The sequence below is a fragment of the Hibiscus syriacus genome, unplaced genomic scaffold (genome assembly GCF_006381635.1).
Source record: "Hibiscus syriacus cultivar Baekdansim isolate YM2019G1 unplaced genomic scaffold, ASM638163v2 tig00112289_pilon, whole genome shotgun sequence".
NCBI lineage: Eukaryota > Viridiplantae > Streptophyta > Magnoliopsida > Malvales > Malvaceae > Hibiscus > Hibiscus syriacus.
The window spans coordinates 2,226,190-2,248,591 of record NW_024063295.1 but is presented as its reverse complement, the minus strand read 5'-3'; the positions used below and the strand labels follow the sequence as shown (position 1 = coordinate 2,248,591).

The 22,402-nt window shown below is 34.6% G+C and overlaps 1 pseudogene; it reads right to left on the bottom strand.

The window, feature by feature from the left end:
• Window positions 1–1,260: 1,260 nt before the first annotated feature.
• Window positions 1,261–21,876, bottom strand: LOC120177445 (annotated as a pseudogene).
• Between the last annotated feature and the right edge of the window lie 526 nt (window positions 21,877–22,402).

Here is a 22,402-nt window from a genome sequence, read left to right as displayed (position 1 = left end):
GAGCGGTATAATGGTAAAATATACGTTGTTGTCAAGGATAAAACTGCACTTTCATATTTGTACATCCGAATAAGGAAGATGAAATTTGATCAGCATTACTCCCTTCGGAGAAGAAGACAAAGAAAAACTAAAGAAACCCACATGTTCATTAATGCACTCATGATCTTGCTTTCGTGTTTAATAAGAATATTGTTGGAATCCCCAAATTTTCATTGCTTTTAACTTATGAACATTACACTTGAAGATGCAGATGTACCTTTTTGGAAAGCACCTTGTCGTCTGTCCTTGTTCTATGCAAAAAATGGAACTATTACTAAGCAACAACATTCTCATTAAGTGCAAAAAACAGTGTTTAAACTAGATCAAAAAGTGAAAAAGTTGTTGCAGGCTTCTTTTGTTTGAAATGACAGATTTTTGCTGTACCAGAGAACGGCAATAGCTAGAACATGTCTATGATCTTGTACGCTTGTTGGACACAGGACACTGTCAAAGGATACAACTTTTTTCAGGTTAATATCACCAGAATTTGTCTCCTGTTGCTACATGATGGTAAGATGGTTTTGGTTCTCATGCATCAGTTAATCACATGTATAAATATATACTCTTCTTCTACGTTACTCGGATATAGATGAAGTGCCCAACTTTACCATGTTTAATATTGTTGATGGAAATAAGTGGGTCTCATCACTCATTGGCGGTTTATCATTTATGCTTTAAGTATAGAGTTACAACTGATGAGAGGATAGTGGTTGTCTAGTGTTTTTCCATGGAAGAGTTAAAGAAGGGTGTGAAAGAGAAAGTCTCTAGCCCCAGCTTAATCGTGGCGGAGAGATTTATAGTGGTTCTCGGACGACAGTGTCAGATATAAGGTTATTATGATTATTCACAAATTAACTGATTAAATTAGATCTTGAATTTTGTTTTGATAGATCACGTGGGTGGTCATGTCTAGGAGTCTTGTTTATACACTCCAACCTATCAGAGGAATAATGATGCTCTTATTCTCGGAGGTCAAGATCCTTTAACAACTCCGGTGAACGGAGGAATCTATCTAGACAACTAATTATTGGAGGTCATTTTTCCTAAATTTTCACGTGTTTGAAGGATTCTTGAAGGGTCAATGTGTTAAACACAGATAATAGAAGAAAAACAAAAACTTGTAGCGACATGGAAAAAAAAACTCTGAGATGAAGGAAATTGTGAGTGATTATGGGGAAAAAAGGTATTTTAAATAATTCACTATGGAGAAAAATAATGAAACATTTGTAATATGTTACATTTATTATTCAAACAATGAATCACTAAAAGGAACCGATTTTAGTTCCCTCTACGGTTGTACCTTGCAAGCAGCGACAGTAACATCCGGCATGTGAGCGAACACAATGGATAACGGAGCAACCATTATCGACTCCGCCGTATTTACATGTACAGGCTCCAATTGAGGTATTGTCCCCGACGAATTTACGCTTAAAATGTTTCCATTAAGTAGCATGGTTTGACTCTGTAAATTTCAGTCTTTTGCTCTTAGATGGTATTCCTCTCTTCTTATTTTAGAATAGCTGCCTTTAGGCAGCTTGATAACTGTTGTTTTAGGGATCTTATGCTTATGATGCGACGTTCGTGAGCGGTGCTTGCGTCGCAAGGTCATTGTACCGTTGAACGCAAGCTTTGCTTGAACTGTAGTGTTTTTGTCTAGGTTGATCAATAGTAGTGTAATGCCTTTCTGCAAGATTGGAAACTTGTACTCTAAGAAAGGTAAGATTACTGGCTTTAATAATTGGATATGAGATGAACTTACTGATTGTTTCGCACAGTGAGTGTATGAGTGGATCTTTTCAGCTCCGGTGAAGCTCGTCGAGAGAACATTTCTTCCCATTAGCTGGTGCCAAAGAAGGGCGCTGCAACAGAGAAAGAAGAACTGATACATGCATCACATGGCTCACATCAAAGGAAGAAGTAATAACTCTTCCAAATGATTCACTCGTCCAAGCCTTGGAAAAGAAGACCAGAACAGCGGCAGACTTGCGATGACTTTTTGAATGGTATCCTGATCTTATTTGGTCAATATGTCTTCTGAAGATATAATCTTCTGTCTCTTATCTTTCCAATGGTTCTTGAATCGCATCAATCCGATATCGGGAACTCAAGATATGGTCATTTTACTGAAGACGGTGCATGCAGGAAATCCTATACGGGATTAATACGAGATTTTGTAAATATTACGAATTTTCAATATTTATATTGATTATTTGTGATATAATTTAATATAGGATGATGAATTATCTTTTAGGATCTGATTTATTATTTTATTAGGAATTAAGGTTGGTTTAAAACAATATTTTTAGTTATTATTATTTTATTAGGAATTAGAGTTAATACATGATTAGTTTATTATTATTTTATTCTTTAGTTATTTAGGACCTTTAGAACTCAGTCCCTATATAAAGGAAGCTTCATTCAACTTTGTAATCAAGATTTCTTTGATTAATAATACAACGAGAGTTCGTTTTTGCAAGTGCTGATTGCCTTGTGCATTCGAAGCTTTTTCTCCTTGAGTTCTTTCAAGTTCTTGTGAGGGAGATTAATCTTCACACTCCAATTTGCCTTTTTATCGCGACTAGGAGCGTTGGCTAGAGACATATTATCGTGTTTTCCTTTTCATTGCGACTAGGAGGGCTCGATAGGACATTATCTATCCACGCCATCAATCATCTTTACTGTTCACCTTCATAAGGGAGATCTTTTGATTTCTTGGTTATCTTATTTTATTTGCAATTCCTTTATCTTTTCTTTATCTTGTTTTAATCTTGTTTTTTACCTTGTTTTCAGCACCTAAAAGAAACTCTAAGAACCCTACTTTATGTCGCCACCTTCCCCTATTCATTCCCCATTGTTCTTCATCGAGTCTAGAGCTTTCTAGGTTTGATTCTTCAACAAGAGAAACATTCATTAACCCACCACCGCTTCCCCTATCAATTGGTATCGGATTTGGGCCAATTCTTGGAAAGAAGCGAACAATCTTGCTTGTTTTTGGACACAAAACCATCAAGGTACCCAACGGAGCTAGTTCACAAAAGATTCATCGTTTCAGGTTCTTGTTATTTAATTTTAATTTAGATTCAAATCTTTCTTGTTAGTTTACAATTTTTCAAAAAAAAGAAGAAAAAGGCCGAAAAAAGAGAAAAATAAAAAAGCAAAAAAAAGTCACAAAAATTGAAAAATTGAAAACAAATGAATTTAGGGTTGATATTATTCAAATCTCATATTCATCCTAATAGTAATATCCAGTCCAAATTTCACCTCATTCGGAGTTCATTAGAGTCTTCAAATACATCATTCAAATTTCATCGACAGATTCGGTCTAGAATCTTGTTGAATTTCTTGAAAATTCTACAGGAGAAATTTCGTGGTGAAAATTTCCATATTGAAACTCCATATATTCAAGATTATTCACACAAAAAATAAGAATTTTTGGAGATCAAGAACACCTTCAAACAAAGCGATCACGAAAAACAGATTGTTTGATGACTCACCGTTCAACAGACTCTACTGGATACTACTGAAGGTATTTGGTTTTGAAATTTTACAGGTGGTTTCTTGACGCATCGAAAGACATTTAAGAATTTTTCCAAAATTATTGGACACCGGTAACTCCCTCAAAAACGTTGCTCAAGTTGATCCAGCGTTTTTTAGGTTTTCTGGTTTGGTTTTTTTTTTCTTTGACTCTTAGTGCTTTAGGTTCTTTTGTTTTTCCTTTTTATTGTTCTTTTGCATTATCTAACACATTATCTTTCTTGTGTTAGTAGGATTAAAGAGTTTGCATACTTCTTCCTTCCTTGCATTCTCGTTCTCTTGGAGTCTATCTCTTTTTTGGCCTCTTAGAACTTTTAGGTTTTCTTATTGCCTTTGCTAGTAATCAAACTCCGATACGAATTGTGGAAGACTACTTGGTAAAGTGAATTTTAAAGAGTACAAGATCGGCTTACTTGCCTCTCATTGTGTTACTTTCTTGGATTGACTTGTGAGGTTTCTTGCTTTGTTGAATTTTCTTTCTTTTATTTTTATTTTACTTTAAAATTTTCTTTTGAGTGTTATGATTTCAGGATGGGCGACAATAACAACAAGACACTTACGGCTATCTTAGCCGCACTTTCCCGACTCACGACTCAAGTTGAAAGATTTGATGAAATCGTGAGAGAATGAAAAGAACCACAACTGGATCTACCAAACTAGAATCCAAAACCAAACAATGCTAAACTTTTAGTATCCGGGTGAGAACAACCACGTTTCCAAGCACCCAAACTCTTTGCAAAACCAAAGTTCACGATCCCGTCTTTCAAAGGAGACAATGATCTAGACAGGTACATCGAATGGGAAGGAAAAGTTGATCTCGCGTTCGCATACCATGACTTTCCCCAAGCTAAACAAGTTGACCTCATCACCATGCAATTCGAAGGATATGCTCGAACTTGGTGGATGCAAACAAGGAAAAAGATCCAGAACTTCCAAATTCCAACAATCACTTCTTGGATCAACCTCAAACAAACCATGAGGAAGCGATTCCTACCGACACATTATACACGAGAAGTTAAACTACGACTACACCAACTTCGACAAGGTAGAAGTTTAGTTGAAGAGTACTATAAGGAGATGCAGTCCTTACTCAATAGGGCTAACATAACCGAAAAAGAAGAGGTCACCGTGTCAATATTCGTCATCGGCTTAAACTCAAACATCATTGATCTTCTTGATCTACAAGGGTACGAAAACCTTGAAGATACACTAAAGAAAGCAATGACAATCGAAGCAAAAATCCAAAGGAGATCTCGATTCAGTGAACATTACCAAGGTACTTCATCCTCTTACCAATGTAATCCTTCAAATCCTTCCTCATTTTCTACTCCATATTCTCTAAAAAAGCCAAGAGATGAAAAACCTGACAAGGAGAAAGAACGACCAGCAAAGAATGACACACTTCCAGTCCCTAAAGATCAAATGATAATTTGTGAGGAGGTAGGGAAAGAAAAAAAAAGAAAAAGTTGAGAAAGAGGCAAAAGCAAAAGAGGTCACTAGTTACAAAAGCCAAAAGAATAATGACCCATGGGAGGTGAGTGAACCTAAATGTAAGAAGAAAAGTGTGACTCAAAATCTATGTGTGAGTACAAAAGAATTGAGAGAGAACCTTATTTACAAACAACCTTGCATCCTTGTTCACTTTAGGGAATCAATTATTTCGATTTCTAACATTAACAAGGATTTGCCTAGTGTGTTTTCATATATTTTACAGGATTTTCAAGAAGTGTTAGGTGATCTACCTAACAAGCTACCACTAAAAAGAGGAAAACAACACCAAACCAATCTAATTCAAGGTTCCATCATACATCGTCAAACATACAATCTCGAAGAAACCAAAGAGTTGGATTTGTTACAAAAAGGCTACATCCAGAAAAGCCTTAGTCGTGACGCCATCTTAACGACGAAACATGACTTGAACAACTCCACATGCTTTATAGTTCGTGCACAGGGAATCCATGTAAATGATGAGAAAGTAAAAGCAACACAAGACTGGCCCACACCATCTTATATCGCCAAGAGTTGTTGAATAGTACTAGGTGACCCTCCTGACGGGTTACCACCTGAAAGCGCTAATCACTATGTCATATCAATGAAGAGTCATGATTTATGGGAATCCAAAGGTAAGTATTTTATTATTCATTTTAATGACATTCTAACGTACTTCTTTTCCTTTTTACAAGGTAAAGCTCGTGAAGTTGTCATCCGTACTAAACATAACTCCTTTAAGTGCATAACAGACCGAGGTAAACAAGACATAGTAGACGATGCAATACCATGAAGGTATACTCTTACCTATCAAACGCATACTACTATTCCGAGAATTGAACATATCAAAGATGTATATCACATTAACTCAGATATTTATGATATTTCTACCCATACTAAACAGGTTCTACAGTCCAAAAATCTCCTATAGAGAATTCTTAATTCATGAACCACTCTTAAGAGACTTAAGGGATTACTTTAACAAACCAGTTGATATGGTTTTTAATCACTCATTCTCGCCACACACGAATAAAACCATGGAGAAATTATCTGAAGCAATCATACAGAAAACCAACAGTGGTCGGCACCATGTTGAATTTCAACCTAAACATCATATTACAAGACTTGTATGCAAAAGAGGATTTCAAGACTACAAGAAATCAGTTCCTACAAAGAAGAAACCTCGACTAAAACGCATAAAGACACATCACATTGATCCTGGTAAATGTTTCGCAATTTTTTCTTCCAACACATCTAATTCTTTTTCTCTTGGATTTTCATATTCGAGGACAAATCCTTTTGAGGAGTGGGGGAATGATACATGTACCAGAGTCCATAATACATGCTTCTTTAGACTAATGTTTCTACTCGAACCTATTAGAAGAACAAAGTCTCGAAGATTCAAAGCATATCTATTCGGTAAGCCTAATGTGAATGAATCATTAAACGATTCTAATATTGCTCCCTTTAATGTTTCAGATTTGAGGACGAATCTTTTTGAAGAAAGGGAGGATGATACATGCATCAAAAGGCTCACATCAAAGGAAGAAGTAATAACTCTTCCAAATGATCCACTCGTCCATGCCTTGGAAAAGAAGACCAGAACAGCGGCAGACTTGTGATGACTTTTTGAATGGTATCCTGATCTTATTTGGTCAATATGTCTATATATACAACTGTATGTCTCTTATCTTTCCAAAGGTTCTTGAATCGCATCAATCCGATATCGGGAACTCAAGATATGGTCATTTTACTGAAGACGGTGCATGCAGGAAATCCTATACGGGATTAATACGAGATTTTGTAAATATTACGAATTTTCAATATTTATATTGATTATTTGTGATATAGTTTAATATAGGATGATGAATTATCTTTTAGGTTTATATTTATTATTTTATTAGGAATTAAGGTTGGTTTAAAATAATATTTTTAGTTATTATTATTTTATTAGGAATTAGAGTTAAGACATGACTAGTTTATTATTATTTTATTCTTTAGTTATTTAGGACCTTTAGAACTCAGCCCATATATAAAGGAGGCTTCATTCAAATTTGTAATCAAGATTTCTTTGATTAATAATACAACGAGAGTCCGTTTTTGCAAGTGCTGATTGCCTTGTGCCTTCGAAGCTTCTTCTCCTTGAGTTCTTTCAAGTTCTTGTGAGGGAGATTAATCTTCACACTCCAATTTGCCTTTTCATCGCGACTAGGAGGGTTGGTTAGAGCCATATTATCGTGTTTGCCTTTTCATTGAGACTATGAGGGCTTGATAGGACATTATCCATCGATTTTCCACATATCCATCTACGCCATCAATCATCTTTATCGTTCACCTTTATAAGGGAGATCTTTTGATTTCTTGGTTATCTTATTTTATTTGCAATTCCTTTATATTTTCTTTATCTTGTTTCTTACCTTGTTTCCAGCACCTAAAAGAAACTCTAAGAACCCTATTTGCTGCCACCACCTTCCCCTATTCATTCTCCATTGTTCTTCATCGAGTCTAGAGCTTTCTAGGTTTGATTCTTCAACAAGAGCAACGTTCATTAACCCGCCACCGCATCCCTATCAAGAAAGTTATTGATGTCCTGAATCGTTAGGCCAAGAGTCTCGTAATGAAAGAATTAAAGAAAGCATAATAACCTGTAGTAGTATGGATTTTGTTCAAAGTTGGTGGTGTTTAGTAAACCATAATTCCCACCAATCAGTGATTGTATGCAATATGTTTTCGTATCATACTTCGATGCCATGCCGAGTTGATCTAAGTACCTGCATTTCATGTCTCCGGTTAATACCGATCATAAATCTATCGAACCGAACGGTCTAAGCTTCTGGATAGCAAGGCATTACCACTTTAGCAGAAACTGAACACAATGCATTTGTAACAAGATCTTGGCCACTGTTGTAAGCTCCTTCGGCCTCACCCACCCAGGCAACTGTTGGGACCTTCGGCGCAGCGGAAACAAAACTCGACGGTCTCACCAGCGATCCAAGTACGAAAAACTGAAATCGGGAGGAAGAGATGCGAATACTTACAGTGGGTTCCTTGAAAAACAACAAGGACAACAGTGAATATTGGTGGTGTAGATCGGTTCGAATCTTAAGCCTCCACGAAATCACGTCTCGGCCTCTACTCAGTTCACCCAATTGAGAGCAATCTTTGTTTTCCCCAAAACTATTTTGAGAGAAAACGGCTAAAGGTTTTGAGTGTGTTGTGTAAAAACGCTGCTACCCCTAACACACCCTTTTATAGCCAAGTTACCCTAATCATATTAGGGTTTTATTATTTCAAATTAATTAAATCTATATTTAATTAATTGAAATTAAATATTCGGGATTATTAAAACATATATTTAATTAACTCTAGATATATATTTTAGTAACGTACAACAAATTGTACATCTTTGCTCATTTCAATCCTAGGTTGTGACCTTGTAGGTTCTTGTAACGTTAACAGTAATTATTAGAGCAATTCTAATATTACATACAATGAGTGACATCTAGCAATATATCATTGTCACCAAAGTTACAAGAAAATATGATTCGACATATCATCTTGGTGATTACTCTTTTATATATTACATCCTTATGTCCTTTATATCTATAATAGGCACAAGTCTTGGAATAGTCACACTTGTATAGCCCATCTATTGTTTCTTGATATCTAGAGTAGACTTTAATTAACGAATAGTTTATGATATCTCATATCAACTTATTCGAGCATGGCCATGCGTTTATAGTCTTACTCAATCAAGTGGCCTATGATATATTTCCTATTATGTAGGAAGGACAAATCCTATCTTAATCATACACACCCACTATATATATTGAGATATATTCAATAACAGTCTTTATAGAGCAACCAATTACGGAGCTTGTTTAGCTGCATCAAAACATACAACAATATATGTTGGGATAGTATTGATCTCAAGTCTAAGGATCATACATATAGTCATCACTATGAGCAATGTTATGCCTGTCACATAATAATCCAAGACATATGCTCATGGTCAGTCAATCCAATACATTGTTCTCTAACAATATAATCATGTATCAATTCTGACATCTCTATGTCAATGATAACTCATTGTCATCAATCAATAATATGTTAGTCTTAAGCGTATTATTATTATCCATGCCCATAATAATACTTGACTAGGGATCTTTTAATAATAACAATTATGTCATTATATGGACTTTATTATCTTCCAGTTTATGTTAAACACATATATATAAATGAAAATAATAGCGGCAATGCCTTTATTCAATAAAATCGGTAAATAAAAGTATTATTACAATCATCATATGATTGGTCTTTGGTCATACTCTAACAGCAACTGCCGAAGTCGAGGGACTCTTGATGATGTTATGGGGGCCACTGAATGTTTCAGACTCGCCATCGAGAACCGAAGGATTGAGAATCTTTTCAACAAGATGTCATCGACTCCTACACGGATAAAACGATTGTCAAGTCTTAAGCTCCTGGAAGATTCAAATACTGGATTGTACATGGTGAATCATACCTGGTCCGAGGTTGTATATGTGGTGAGTGACAACATCTAAGGATTTGGTTGTCTTGTTTTGAACCAATCCGAATCATAGAACCCGCCCGGCGCAATGATCAACAGCTTCGAATTGACATTCTCATATACGTTCTGTACTACCCTTCGCAGAGCAGCGGTGTTGACTGCATACTGGTTCGCCGAGACCCGAGTTCCGACTCCGCTCCCACACAATTCATTTCCTGACAAGCAAAAGATAACAAACACAATTGGTTAAGAAGTACTATTTTATGACTCAAATTTTGTTTAGAATATTTTCAAGTTGAGTTGTTCGAATTTATCTTTGACTTTAATTATTCATACTTATAATATTATGGTGTGATTTAATTCTAATTTAAACGGTTTTATATAATCATATATTGTATACATATATATATATTTTATATTCTTTTATATATATGATATACATATATCATCTAAAATTAAGAGATTAAGCTCAAATTTTAAAATCAACCCACTATTTAATAATAAAAAAATTTGAGTTTTCGAATTATATTTATAACTTTCTCGGATGAGTCTAATGTTTTAAAATCAGGGTGGAGTTTTGTTCATATCTAAGATTGATAAATAAATAAACAGATTAAGCTGAAAAAAGAAATTGTCTAACCTTTCACGGCATTCAAGAACGTATTTCTACTAAGATCTTGCAAAAGGAAGAAGAAAAAGAACATCTCAGCAACCACTTTTGAACTGGGAAATGGGATTTTCAGACTGAACAGAATCACCCAGAAAATTAAGAAACAAGAACACCAAAACCGAAGACAAAGAAGACTGAATCATTGAAAAAAAGAAAGAAAACCCATTGTCAAACAACATAAAAAACATGTCTGGTCGATTGCAGACTACGGTCCACTATCAAGATAACACTAGTATATAGCGAGGATTCAAATTGCGGTCATGTTTTCGGTTGCGTTTAAAACGGTCGCAGACGTAACGGATGTTATCGCGGTCACTGCGGATATCGTGGACCTGATTTTTTTTTAAATTCGTACAACTTATTATAAAATATAGTAATTATAATTATATAAAATCAATTTTAATGATTTTTAGAGTATTTTGTAACACTTATAGACTTTTATTAATACATAAAAATAATTTTTATCATCATTAATTATTTTTGTATTTATTTTTAAATTTCTTAAGAATATTATATTAACTCATAAAAAATAAAAAAATAGAAAATATTGAGTTCAACATAGAGTAGGGCTACAGAAAGTTTTCAATGGAACAATTGGATGTTACTAAAGAAATAACGTTTTTATTGAAATCTTAAAACTACAAAAGAACGAATTACTTACCTGTCTTTGGAAAGATGCGACCTAAAATATTACAAACAACATAATATTTTAGGTTACACATAACATGTTTTTTCTTACTTTTTCTTAAAATGTTAACTTTTCCTTACTTTTTTTGGGTGCAAATATTCTTCGTAATATTTAAGGTTGCAATAAAAAATGTTACCTTCTCATAATATTTAAGGTTGAACCGATAATGTTAAAAAAATATGATCTTTTAGGTTGCATGTAACTTAAAATGTTATGTTGTTTATAACATTAAGATCACGTTTTATAATAATTTAGGTCACGTATTTCTTTAACCTTATATTAGGTTACCTACCCCAAAACTCCTCCAAAAGTAGCCCATTAGCCCAAACATGGAGACTGATTTTTCTTTCTAGGCCTCAGGGATTTCCCGAACGTTTCAAAAAACAAAATCGAAGATTAGGATGAAAAAAATATTTACTTAATAATTTTTTAATTATTCATAATATATACATTCTACATATATATTACTCAAATTCAAAAACTCTATAAAAATCATATTCCTTTTACCTTTAAAATTTACTTTTTGGAGTTATTTTATAAATCCAAAAAAATAATCTAAAACATCTAAATTATTAATTTGAGTTATAAATCTCAATTAATATTTAGATTTGATTTATATTTAAGTTTTTGGAATCTGTTATTAATATATTATATGTTTACTAAGAAATATAATGGTTTAATAATTAAATTATAAAAATATTTTAATTATCTAAACGTTCTTAAGTTAGATTACCAAATTGAAATGATGTTTTATTGAAATGTTAGTGACTTAAAAGTTGAGTGCCCATTTAGATAATTTACCCTAAAACAAAGTAAGTTATATATTTTGCTCATTTTTACATGTAAATAAAAAGCCCTATTTCCTGCCTATATCAAAACTCTAATTTCCATCAGCCTTCCTCCTTAAACCCTCCCACCGTTTTGACCACCACCACCTATCCCTTAAACCTTAAACCTAAAATAGACCCGAAAGCGGTGAAATCAGACTTTGTCCTTATCCTAGACTTTGGATCTCAATACACCCATCTCGTGGCCTTATTCTTCTTTAGATGAAAGCTTGAAGCAACAATTAGAGGAATTACATAAACAACTTGGAAAGAAATAGAGATTTGAAGAAACAATTAGGGGAATTACAGAATCAAACTTGATGTTTGGTGTTGTAACGGGGATTAACGGGAAAAACGGTCTGTTATAGTCGCGATCGACCGTTACCCATTAAATTACGGTCGTTATCGACCGTTATGGGTGTGAATTTGTTTCACATCGTGATTTCGACTAATATCGATAACGAGGGCCGTCGATACCGCGATATAACAACCGTTATATCGTTACACGACCATTTTTTGAATCCCTGACGGTAACGCTATTCTCATAAACCGTTTTGCATAACCATAATATCATCCGTTAGATATACATTTATGTTAAACAAGACACAATAAAAAAATGCGACTGCGACTGTAATTTAAATCCGTGATTGCAGGAATAAGAACAAGACATATATGAGATTGAGAATGTAGACACCCATTTTTGTCCGGGTCTAAAAAATATTATTATTATATATACATTTCTGTTAAACAAGACACAATAAAAAAATACGAATGCGACTGTAATTTAAATCCGTGATTGCAGGAATAAGAACAAGACATATATGAGATTGAAAATGTAGACACCCATTTTTATCCGGGTCTAAAAAATATTATTATTATTATTATTATTAATTAATTAATCAATTAAATAAATTTTTGTAGGTCCAACTACAACAATTAACCCAACCCAACCCAACCCACTGCAAGAGAACCCAACAATACCCAAACTCGGTCCAGGACCCGACCCGAATTGATCCGATCCAAAGTTAGCTGACCCAAATCCAAATTAGGATTTTAACCCTAAATGACATTCAGCCGCTACCGCCAATGGACATGGAACGTCCGATATGTCGTGCGTGTGATGCATGAACCAACCCTTTGGCTCCCCGCTTGCGTACGTCGCCACTGTCATGCAGTTTGTTTCAATCTACAGTGACCGAAAGTCAATCAACATTAACACAGAAAGAAAATTAGCAAATCACTCCATCCAAACAACCCATTAAAATATAAGAAAAAATCAAAAGGAAATCCCATGGGGATTGGCTTCAATATATCAACATGCAAAGGGGTTTTCAAAGGGGGAATCAAAGAGAGAGTCTTGAGACAGAGGGATTTGGTGAGAAGAAAAAAGACAAAGAAAGAGAGAGAGAAAATCAATGAAAGCATTCGAAACAAAAAAGGGAAATAAAAAGAAAGAAAAAGGAAGATCAAAAGAAAAGAAGGAAGTATTCCCCATCTCGATGTTCGTCGGCTACTTCGAGGGCCGCCGAAAATACGAAAGTCGAAATGATCTCTTTTTATCTACGAGTTTTGAGGCGTCATTTGCTTAAATGAGGCTCGTATTCTCGATCCAGATAAGAAGAAGTTTTGAGCAACGTCTTTATCTCTCTCTTACGTCACCGATAGACAGCAGTTGTCATCGATCAGCGGCGACGGATACGGCAGAGGCTCGCCAAATTCTGAAAATCGTTGGCACTAGTTGAAGCTCTTGAGAGCTTTCTCTCCCTCTCTTTATCCTTTAGTCTACAACATGAAGAAGAAAATGAAACTGGACGAATGTTTGGCTTGAGTTTCGACCTTATATAACACGGGTGAAACAGTGTCATTTCAAGGGGATGGTTTATGTAATTTTGCGTGTGGGAAATTTCCAGTTTGGATCCTCGTAGGTTCTGTAAACCTTTATTTTAGTCATTAAGTAAAAGGGTTAATCCATGTGTGTGGTCATTAAATTATAATAGGTTTATGTTTTGGTCCCTTATTTCCTGTATTGTTGAAAGTTGATCTATTTATGTCTTCAGTTACTCTTATTTTCGTTTATATGCAATTTGGTCACTATTTTATGTTGAAAAAATGTGGATTATTGTATGATTAGCTCCATGTAGTTCTGTATTCATATATTTTGATTCCTATATTGTTTGTGTATTATATATATCGACCCTTAACTTAGCATGTGCACATTTTGTAAACACTGATACGCAAGTGATATTAAATATTTATATGTGTATGTTTATGTGTGTGTATATATATACACATACAAATTTGTACATATGTGTAGCATTGTTTGTATATTATGATTTTATATGTTTTATGTAGGATATATGTTGTTAGCCATATTTGCATTAGATTTATTTATTTATTATATATATTTTGTGATGATATGTGTATGCATAAATCATCTATATATATATTTATTTCATTCTTATTTTATATTCCTCTATTCGTTAATGAACATGTTTCCAATCTCATTTGCTGCCATTGTACTTTTTTATCTATTAATATTATTCGAATAGTTTCAAGAACACCGATTTGTAGAATGAGTGTGGAAAGCACTGCTTGATCAAAGTAGTGCGATCTGATATGACATTCAAACGAAATGGTAACTCGAAATAAATATTGTTCATTTTATTAATTAAATCTTGTTTATTCAAATAATTCAATGCTTTTTTATGTGTTAGTTTATTCTACGCAAATGTCGGTTTTCATTTTATATTTGATTCGCGTTTTTTAAATCAATGAGAAGAGAATATTCTTTTACTGATAAGAAATAGGTGAGTTAGCTTTTCCGATGGAGGATTGTTAATTTCGAGATTTCTTTTCAAGTTAAAGAATTTTTCCTAATAATAAATAATTTGAAGCAACTTAATAAATGATCATATTTTAACATTATATTCGATTAATAAATTCCACCATTACGACAATGTGTAAGCGATTAAGTACCAAATTTTGGGCGTTGTGGGGTGCTTATCATTCCCAACGCGTAACCAACTCCCGGACCTATTAAATCGAATTTCTAGTAAACACAGACTAATTTTTGTCTTAAAAACGATTTTTTTCTTAAAATTATTTTAAAAGACATTTTTAGGTATTCGACCTACCTAACCCAAAGGTCGATGGCGATTCCTATCCAATTTCATCCAAATTAATTCCAAATAACCAAAATTTTCAAAATAAAGTCATAAGTGTTTTTTTAATAATATTTAATTATTTTTCAAAATAAATGGTTATGATAGCTTGACGACTCCGCTGGGGACTTTTTTTAGAAAGTTAGGTTGTAAGTTGCTTACTCATTGTTGTTGTGGTGAAAATTATGATTTTGAGTCTATAGTTAGCTTATGATTCATTTATTGAAGCTTTTTTAATTTGTTTATTTCTTTGAATTATCATACTAACATTTTAATTTATGTTTTTCAGTTTTTATCATGGTTTTTTCCTTGTTTCATTTTCCTTTTGAGTCAAAGGTTTGTACGCTCCTCCTCACATACATCACGTGCATTTGCATGACATAAGCTCTAGACCTAAGCATCGATCCAAGTAAGTCAGGGTGAATGCTTTACTCTCATAAGAATTTATTCTTCGTATGAGTTTTAGCAAATAACCCATGGGATACAAACCTCATACATTCGTAGGGATTTATTCCTCGTATAGGTGTAAGGCAGTGAATCCTCTCAAATTGAACTCACTCCATTCGAAACCTGTAATGGGTGAGGATCGAGGGTTTGGCAGCCCAATGAGACACTGACATCAAGGACAATTTGGGTACCCTTTCGTCATAGAGCCGAAACCATGCATATAGTGAACCATAGAGCGGTCACCCTAGGTATAGTCATACCGAACCTCTGTCTGTTAGTAGGTACCCGAAATAAGTGTACAAAAAGGAGGAGTGTTTCTAAACCTTTATCTTTTACTTTAAGTTTGTAGAATATATTTATTCTTTTTGAATAAAAGTATGCGAATGAGATATCATGCAGTTAGGATTACTTTCTTGAAATTAATCATTTTGGGTAGAAAACATGTCCGGATAGGATTGTTATCTATTGAAAGCATGCTCGGGTAGATATCATGATTGGGTAGGTGTTATATTTATTTGTAGATAACATCTTTTAACTCTATTGATTATCTTACTTGTATTAACTTATTTCTTTTCTTTTGTTTGTGTCATTTTTCATCATTCTTTGCATTGCATTGTCATGACATAATGCAAAAATATTGATCCGCAAGGGGATATTCAAGAGAAAATTTTCACAAGAAGACATAAAAGTTTTCAATCAAGCAGTCACATACACAAACATGTACCGAAAGCTAAAAGAAGTTCAGAGTACAAAAATGAGACTTGCTCGAAGATCGTGCAACATTCAAGAATGGAATGATAATCTATTGATCCAAGAAGTAATCCAACAGTATATTCTTATTTACGATCATTTATTCACTAATCATCAAGGAGTGACGCATTGACTTCAGCACTGTCGGGGGCATTAACGGAGTTAGGTTATGAAGCATTTGAGGGGCATCATTTTCAAGGACGAAGATCTGAGACGAAGCAGTGATCCATTTCAGACTCAACACCTAAACGAAAGTATTTCTGTAAAATGGACAGTCTTGCAATGTGAAGGCTTTTATCTCTGGTGGAAATTGTTCTATGATATTCACCGTTGGGATCAATATTTTAGCATATGCATTTGCATCATTGCATTCTGCATAGCATTCATTTAAGCATTTTTACATGCATTAATCATATCTTATGGGGAACTCTGAGGAAGTGTTTCTAACTGTGCAACTGCATTCACACAGTACTGAGAATGGATACAAAATCTGATAAATTAAAGAAAGGGCTGGAAGAGAATTTGCGAAAGATGCAAATAGAGTGGGAAGCAAAAATGGAGCAGGCACATAAGGCCACCGTGGATCATATCTTGTAAAACCAAAATGACATGGTTGATCAAATTGTAGCAAAACTGAATGGACTCAACCAAGAAAGAGGAAAAGAGAAGATTTCCTCGATCAGAGAAGCCTCTGAATGTGTGATGGAACACGTTAATCCACAAATACTCATTTCTCCCCAAGCTTCCAAGCCACCAGTAGGCTTCCCCGCCACTAAAACTCTTGTAACCATGTAAGATCCTCGGAGTAATCTCATTGATCACAACAAGTCAGATCCTAATGAGATGAAAAGAGCCAACAATAAGATCCCGGAGAGCTTAAAATAGTGGTGCAGAGAAACCTTCAAGGGAATGAGTGGACAAATCTCTCAAAATGAAATGGATGCAACAGAACTAGTTTTAGTTTCTGACTTGGTGCTCCCACCCAGATTCAAGATGCCCGACTTTGAAATGTATAATAAAACCAATTTCCCTAATGCCCATCTCACGATGTTTATTCGAAGGATGACTGGGTACACTAACAATGATCACATGTTGATCTATTGCTTTCAAGACAGTCTGACTGGACCGCTTCTAAGTGGTATAATCAACTGAGTCGTACTCAAATCTTTTCTTGGAAGGATTTGGCTCGTGCCTTTCTGGGACAATACAAACACATGTCTGATATGGCCCCTGATCGAACAACGCTGCAAAATATGGAGATGAAGAATGATGAGAGCTTCTGATAGTACCCTCAACGATGGAGGGATATTACATCTCAAGTGCATCCATCAATGATTGAAAATTTTTATCACTCTATTCATCGACACATTAAAATCTCCTTATATCAGTCATATGATAGGGGATGCCACTAAGAGTTTCTCTAACATTATCATGTGTGGAGAAATGGTTGAAAGAGCTATCAAGAAAGACATGATAAGATGCACTAGCAGTACTAGTATTGAGAAATGAGCTGAGATTAACATAGTGGGGTTTTATATAAATAACCAGGGGACCAAACCTCATAAGATGTTCCATGAAAGGACTCTCATCGATCCAATTCTAATGACGTATGAGGAATTTTGCCCAACGCTAGTTTAGAATAACCTTGTAACTCTGGTTCAATACAAACTAAGAGAGGCCCCATATCCTAAAGGTCATGATATTAACGTTATATGAAACTATCATGTTGGGAGCTTGGGGCACACCACTGAGAATTGTGGGGCATTGAAATGAAAGGTCCAAGATCTAATCGATTCAAGGGCATTGACATTCAATGTGTAATGGGGCATTCTATTCAGAAGTAGGCTGGGGCATCTATCAAGTATTTTGCTGCATTCCCATAAAAAACATGTCATCTTGTTTGATATTATTTTTCTTTTTCTTTCTATGTTTGAATGTTTGTAAGTCACTTAACTTTAGAATATTTTAAATAAAATGCTTCATTTTGAGGAAATGAGCAATGAGCAAATTTTAATCTTGCAATTCCTTGAATATCATCTTAATTAAAAGTTTTTTAATATTTGAGGTTGTAAATACCTTGTAAAATAAAAACCCCCTTTCCTACTCCAAAATATATACCAGAATACATACCCTTCTCTTACATGGACCTAACTAGTTTTCTCTTCACATGAAGAAGCAATCAAAGGACTTGGAATTCAGGTATGTGTCAGGAGCGGATAAAATGGGGCATATGACACATGAAATTGCAAAACTAATTGGTTTTTATTTTTGTTAATGAGGTTCAATGAAGGTCATGATCTTCACAGATGGAATGGTCGAGTATGTGAATCTAGTTTAGATCAGTTGCTAGGGAATTGAACTCTAACTATGAGATTTTCTGACCTTCAACAAACACTGGACTATAACAGGTTCTTCTCGACAAGCTTAAGAAGTGAAATCCATATACCCAGAATATATATATATATATATATATATATACAATAAAGCTGAGCTATTCCGCTAAAGCAATTGGTAATAGAGGAAACTAGAAAGCTCTGGCTTTATGAATAGATTACATTCAAACCATGACATTGATTGGGTACTTGGTAATTCGATGTTTGCTCCACTATGATTGTAAAGTCGAAGACTTTGTGACGACTTGAATCCTTCAGCTAGTCGAACAAAGGTAATTATAAAATATATATGTACAATAAAGCTGAATTCATATAGCCAAACAACGGCAGATTAAATCAAATTTACTAAATAAGGAGTTTTGGTGAATATGGAGTAAGTGAGTTGAGGAACCCATGTTATAGTCAACTTTACAAGATCACTCAGAAATCTCATTTTTAGACCGATATTTTTGCACTACCTTGGCTAGAGGAACCTATGAAAGTTGAACAAATGGAAGATTTCAAAGAACTGAAACAAAAGTGTTCTAAAGAGTCTAGCAATTGACTATGCTAGTTGTGTCATTTTGTCCACCTCCGATCAAAATGCCAAACCAAGAAAGAGGGACATGTCCTAATTTGCACGATGACCAAAAAAGAAAAAGGATAAATAGATGAAATAAACCTTAAAATGTAGGTATCCAACCTCAAAACCAACCTGTCAATCTTGATATTTATCAAATATTTGCAGCTATCAAAGATTAAAAGAGCAGTTGATTCTTTTGATATTCGATGAACTCCTATTTTACGATTTGTTTCAATTGTGAAACTTAGAAGGAGGTAATATTTTTTTCGAAATTCTTTTTGATTTTTTTTTAAAATTTTGAAAATAAAAAAGAAGAAAAACATTTTCAAACAAAATAATCTCTATGGAGGCTTATATTAGAATTCAACAAATATCTTTCCGAAGCTCATGGTTGAAGTTGGGGTAAGGTAAGCCAAATATTTGGGGTAAAATTTTGATGGGGCAAGGAAAACAAAGTGTCTCAGGTCGAGGTTTGAAAGAGTACGCATTGGTGGAAAATGAAGACAATTGAATCAGGAATAGAATGAAGACTGCTTATGCAATCATTCCCACCAAGAAAACATACATCAACATAAACATACATCAACACATATATACATGATACATGAAATTTGCATCTTTGAATCAAACATTCATCATCATGTGCATTAAAGACATTTTTCCCCTCTCTTGAGGATAAACTCAATAATTCATCAAATCAAACACATCAAACAAACTTCATCATGACATACATAAATATCCAAGATAATTAGTCGTAAATGTATAAAGAAACAATGTCATCTACATATTCAACATCCTGGAGTGAATGATCAGATATTTTGAAGGCATTTCCTCAACATGCAAGAACAAGCAGACTCACTATCGACCTTGAGATTATTTTCTTAAAAACAAAAATTGTCTTACTTGAGACAATTTCTCTCAAAATAAATATTGTCTCGCTTGAGACATTTTTCCTTTGAAATACAAAATTTGAGTTTGTTTCACTTGAAAAAAAGTTAATCTCATTTGAGATTGTTTTCTATAAAAAAAAATTTGTCTCACTTGACACAGTCTTCCTTGAGACAAACTTTGAGATTGTTTCCCTTGAAATAAATTTTGTCTACCTTAAGACAGTTTCTCATGAAACACTAACCTTTGAGATTATTTCCCTAGAAACAAATTTTGTCTCCATTAAGATAGATTCTCATGAAACACTAACCTTTGAGATTGTTTCTCTTGAAACAAATTTTTTCTACTTTGAGACAATTTCTTATGAAGCACCCATCTTTGAGATCGTTTCCCTTGAAACGAATTTTGCCTCCCTTGAGACAGTTTCTCTTGAAACACCCATCTTTGAGATCGTTTCCCTTGAAACGAATTTTGTTTCTCTTGAGACAATTTCTCTTGAAACACCATCTTTGAGTCTGTTTCCCTTGAAACAAGTTTGTATCTCTTGAGTCGGTTTCTCTTGAAACCATTATCCCTAAAGATGGTCTACCATCCTCATCGCGTATGAACCACGTCATCCATCGACTAGACCTCCTCATCACATAGGAGCCGTAATACCCTTAGATAACCATCCGTCCTCATCACGTAAGAATCGTGTTATCATCCCTAAATATGATCTACCATCCTCATCACGTAGGAACCATGTCATCCACCGACCAGATCTCTTTATCACGTAGGAGTCGTGTCACCTTTAGATAACCAGCCATTCTCATCACGTAGGAACCGTGTTATCATCCCTAAAGATGGTCTGCTATCCTCAACACGTATAAACCGTATCATCCATTGACCAGACCTCCTCATCACGTAGGAGTCGTGTCACCTCTAGATAACCAGCCGTCCTCATCGTGTAGGAACCGTGTTATCATCATTTCTAAAGATGGTTAGCCGTCTTCATCGCGTAGGAACCGTGTCATCCACTGACCAGATCTCCTTATCACGTATGAGTCGTGTCACCCTTAGACAATCAAAACTCTTCATCACGTATGAGCAGCGTCGTCCCAAACAAAAACATATCAAATTTCAAAGTAAGAAAGAGAACCGGACAAAAAATTATTGTCTTTTTCATCTTTTCCCTATTCTTATTAACACAAGAATGGGTAAAGAGCGACAGCTGTAAACATCCGTTTTATGTCCGGGTCTAAAAATATTATTATTATTATTATTATTATTAATTATATATTTTTTGCAGCCCCAACTACAACAATTAACCCAACCCACTGCAAGAGAACCCAACAGTACCCAAACCCGATCCAGGATCTGACCCGAACCGGTCTAAAGTCAGTTAGCTTAAACTCGGATTAGGGTTTTAACCCTAAATGACATCTAGCCATTACCGCCAATGGACATGGACCGTCTGATCTGCCACATGTGTGATGCACATGCTAACCATTCGGCTCTCAGCTCACGTACGCCTCCACCAGAGCTCCTCGCATCCAATGTCATGCTATTTGTTTCAATCTACAGTGACTGAAAGTCAATCAACATCAACACAGAAAACAAATCAGTAAATCACTCCATCAGTCAAACAACCCATTAAAATATAAGAACAAATCAAAAGGAAATCCCAGGGGGATTGGCTTCAATATATCAGCATACAAAGGGGTTTTTAAAGGGGAATCAGAGAGAGTCTTAAGACAAAGAGATTCGGTGAGAAGAAAAAAGACAAAGAAAGAGATAGAGGAAATAACTGAAAGCATTCGAAATGAAAAAAGGGAAATAAAAAGAAAGAAAGAGGAAGATCAAAAGAAAAGAATGAAGTTTACCTTGTCTTGATGTTCGTCGGTTACTTCGAGGGCCATCGGAAATACGAAAGTCAAAAAGATCTCTTTAAATCTTGAGAGTTTTCTCTCCTTCTCTCTCTCTCCTTTAGTCTACAAAGTGAAGAAGAAAATGAAACTAGATGAATGTTTGGCTTGAGTTTCGGCCTTATATAACACATTTGAAACGGTGTCGTTTCAAGGGGATGGTTTTTGTAATTTCGCGCGTGGTAAATTTCCAGTTTGGATCCTCGCAGGTTCTATAAACCTTCATTTTAGTTATTAAATGAAAGTGCTAATCCATGTGCGTGGTCCTTAAATTATAATAGGTTTATGTTTTGGTCCACTGTTTCCTGTATTGTTGAAAGTTGATCTATTTATGTCTTCAGTTACTCTTATTTTCGTTTATATGCAATTTGGTCACTATTTTATGCTGGAAAATGTGGATTGTTGTCTGATTAGCTCCTTGTAGTTCTGTATTCATGTATTTTGATTCCTACATTGTTTGTGTATTATATATATCGACCCTTAACTTAGCATGTGCACATTTTGTAAATACTGCTACGCA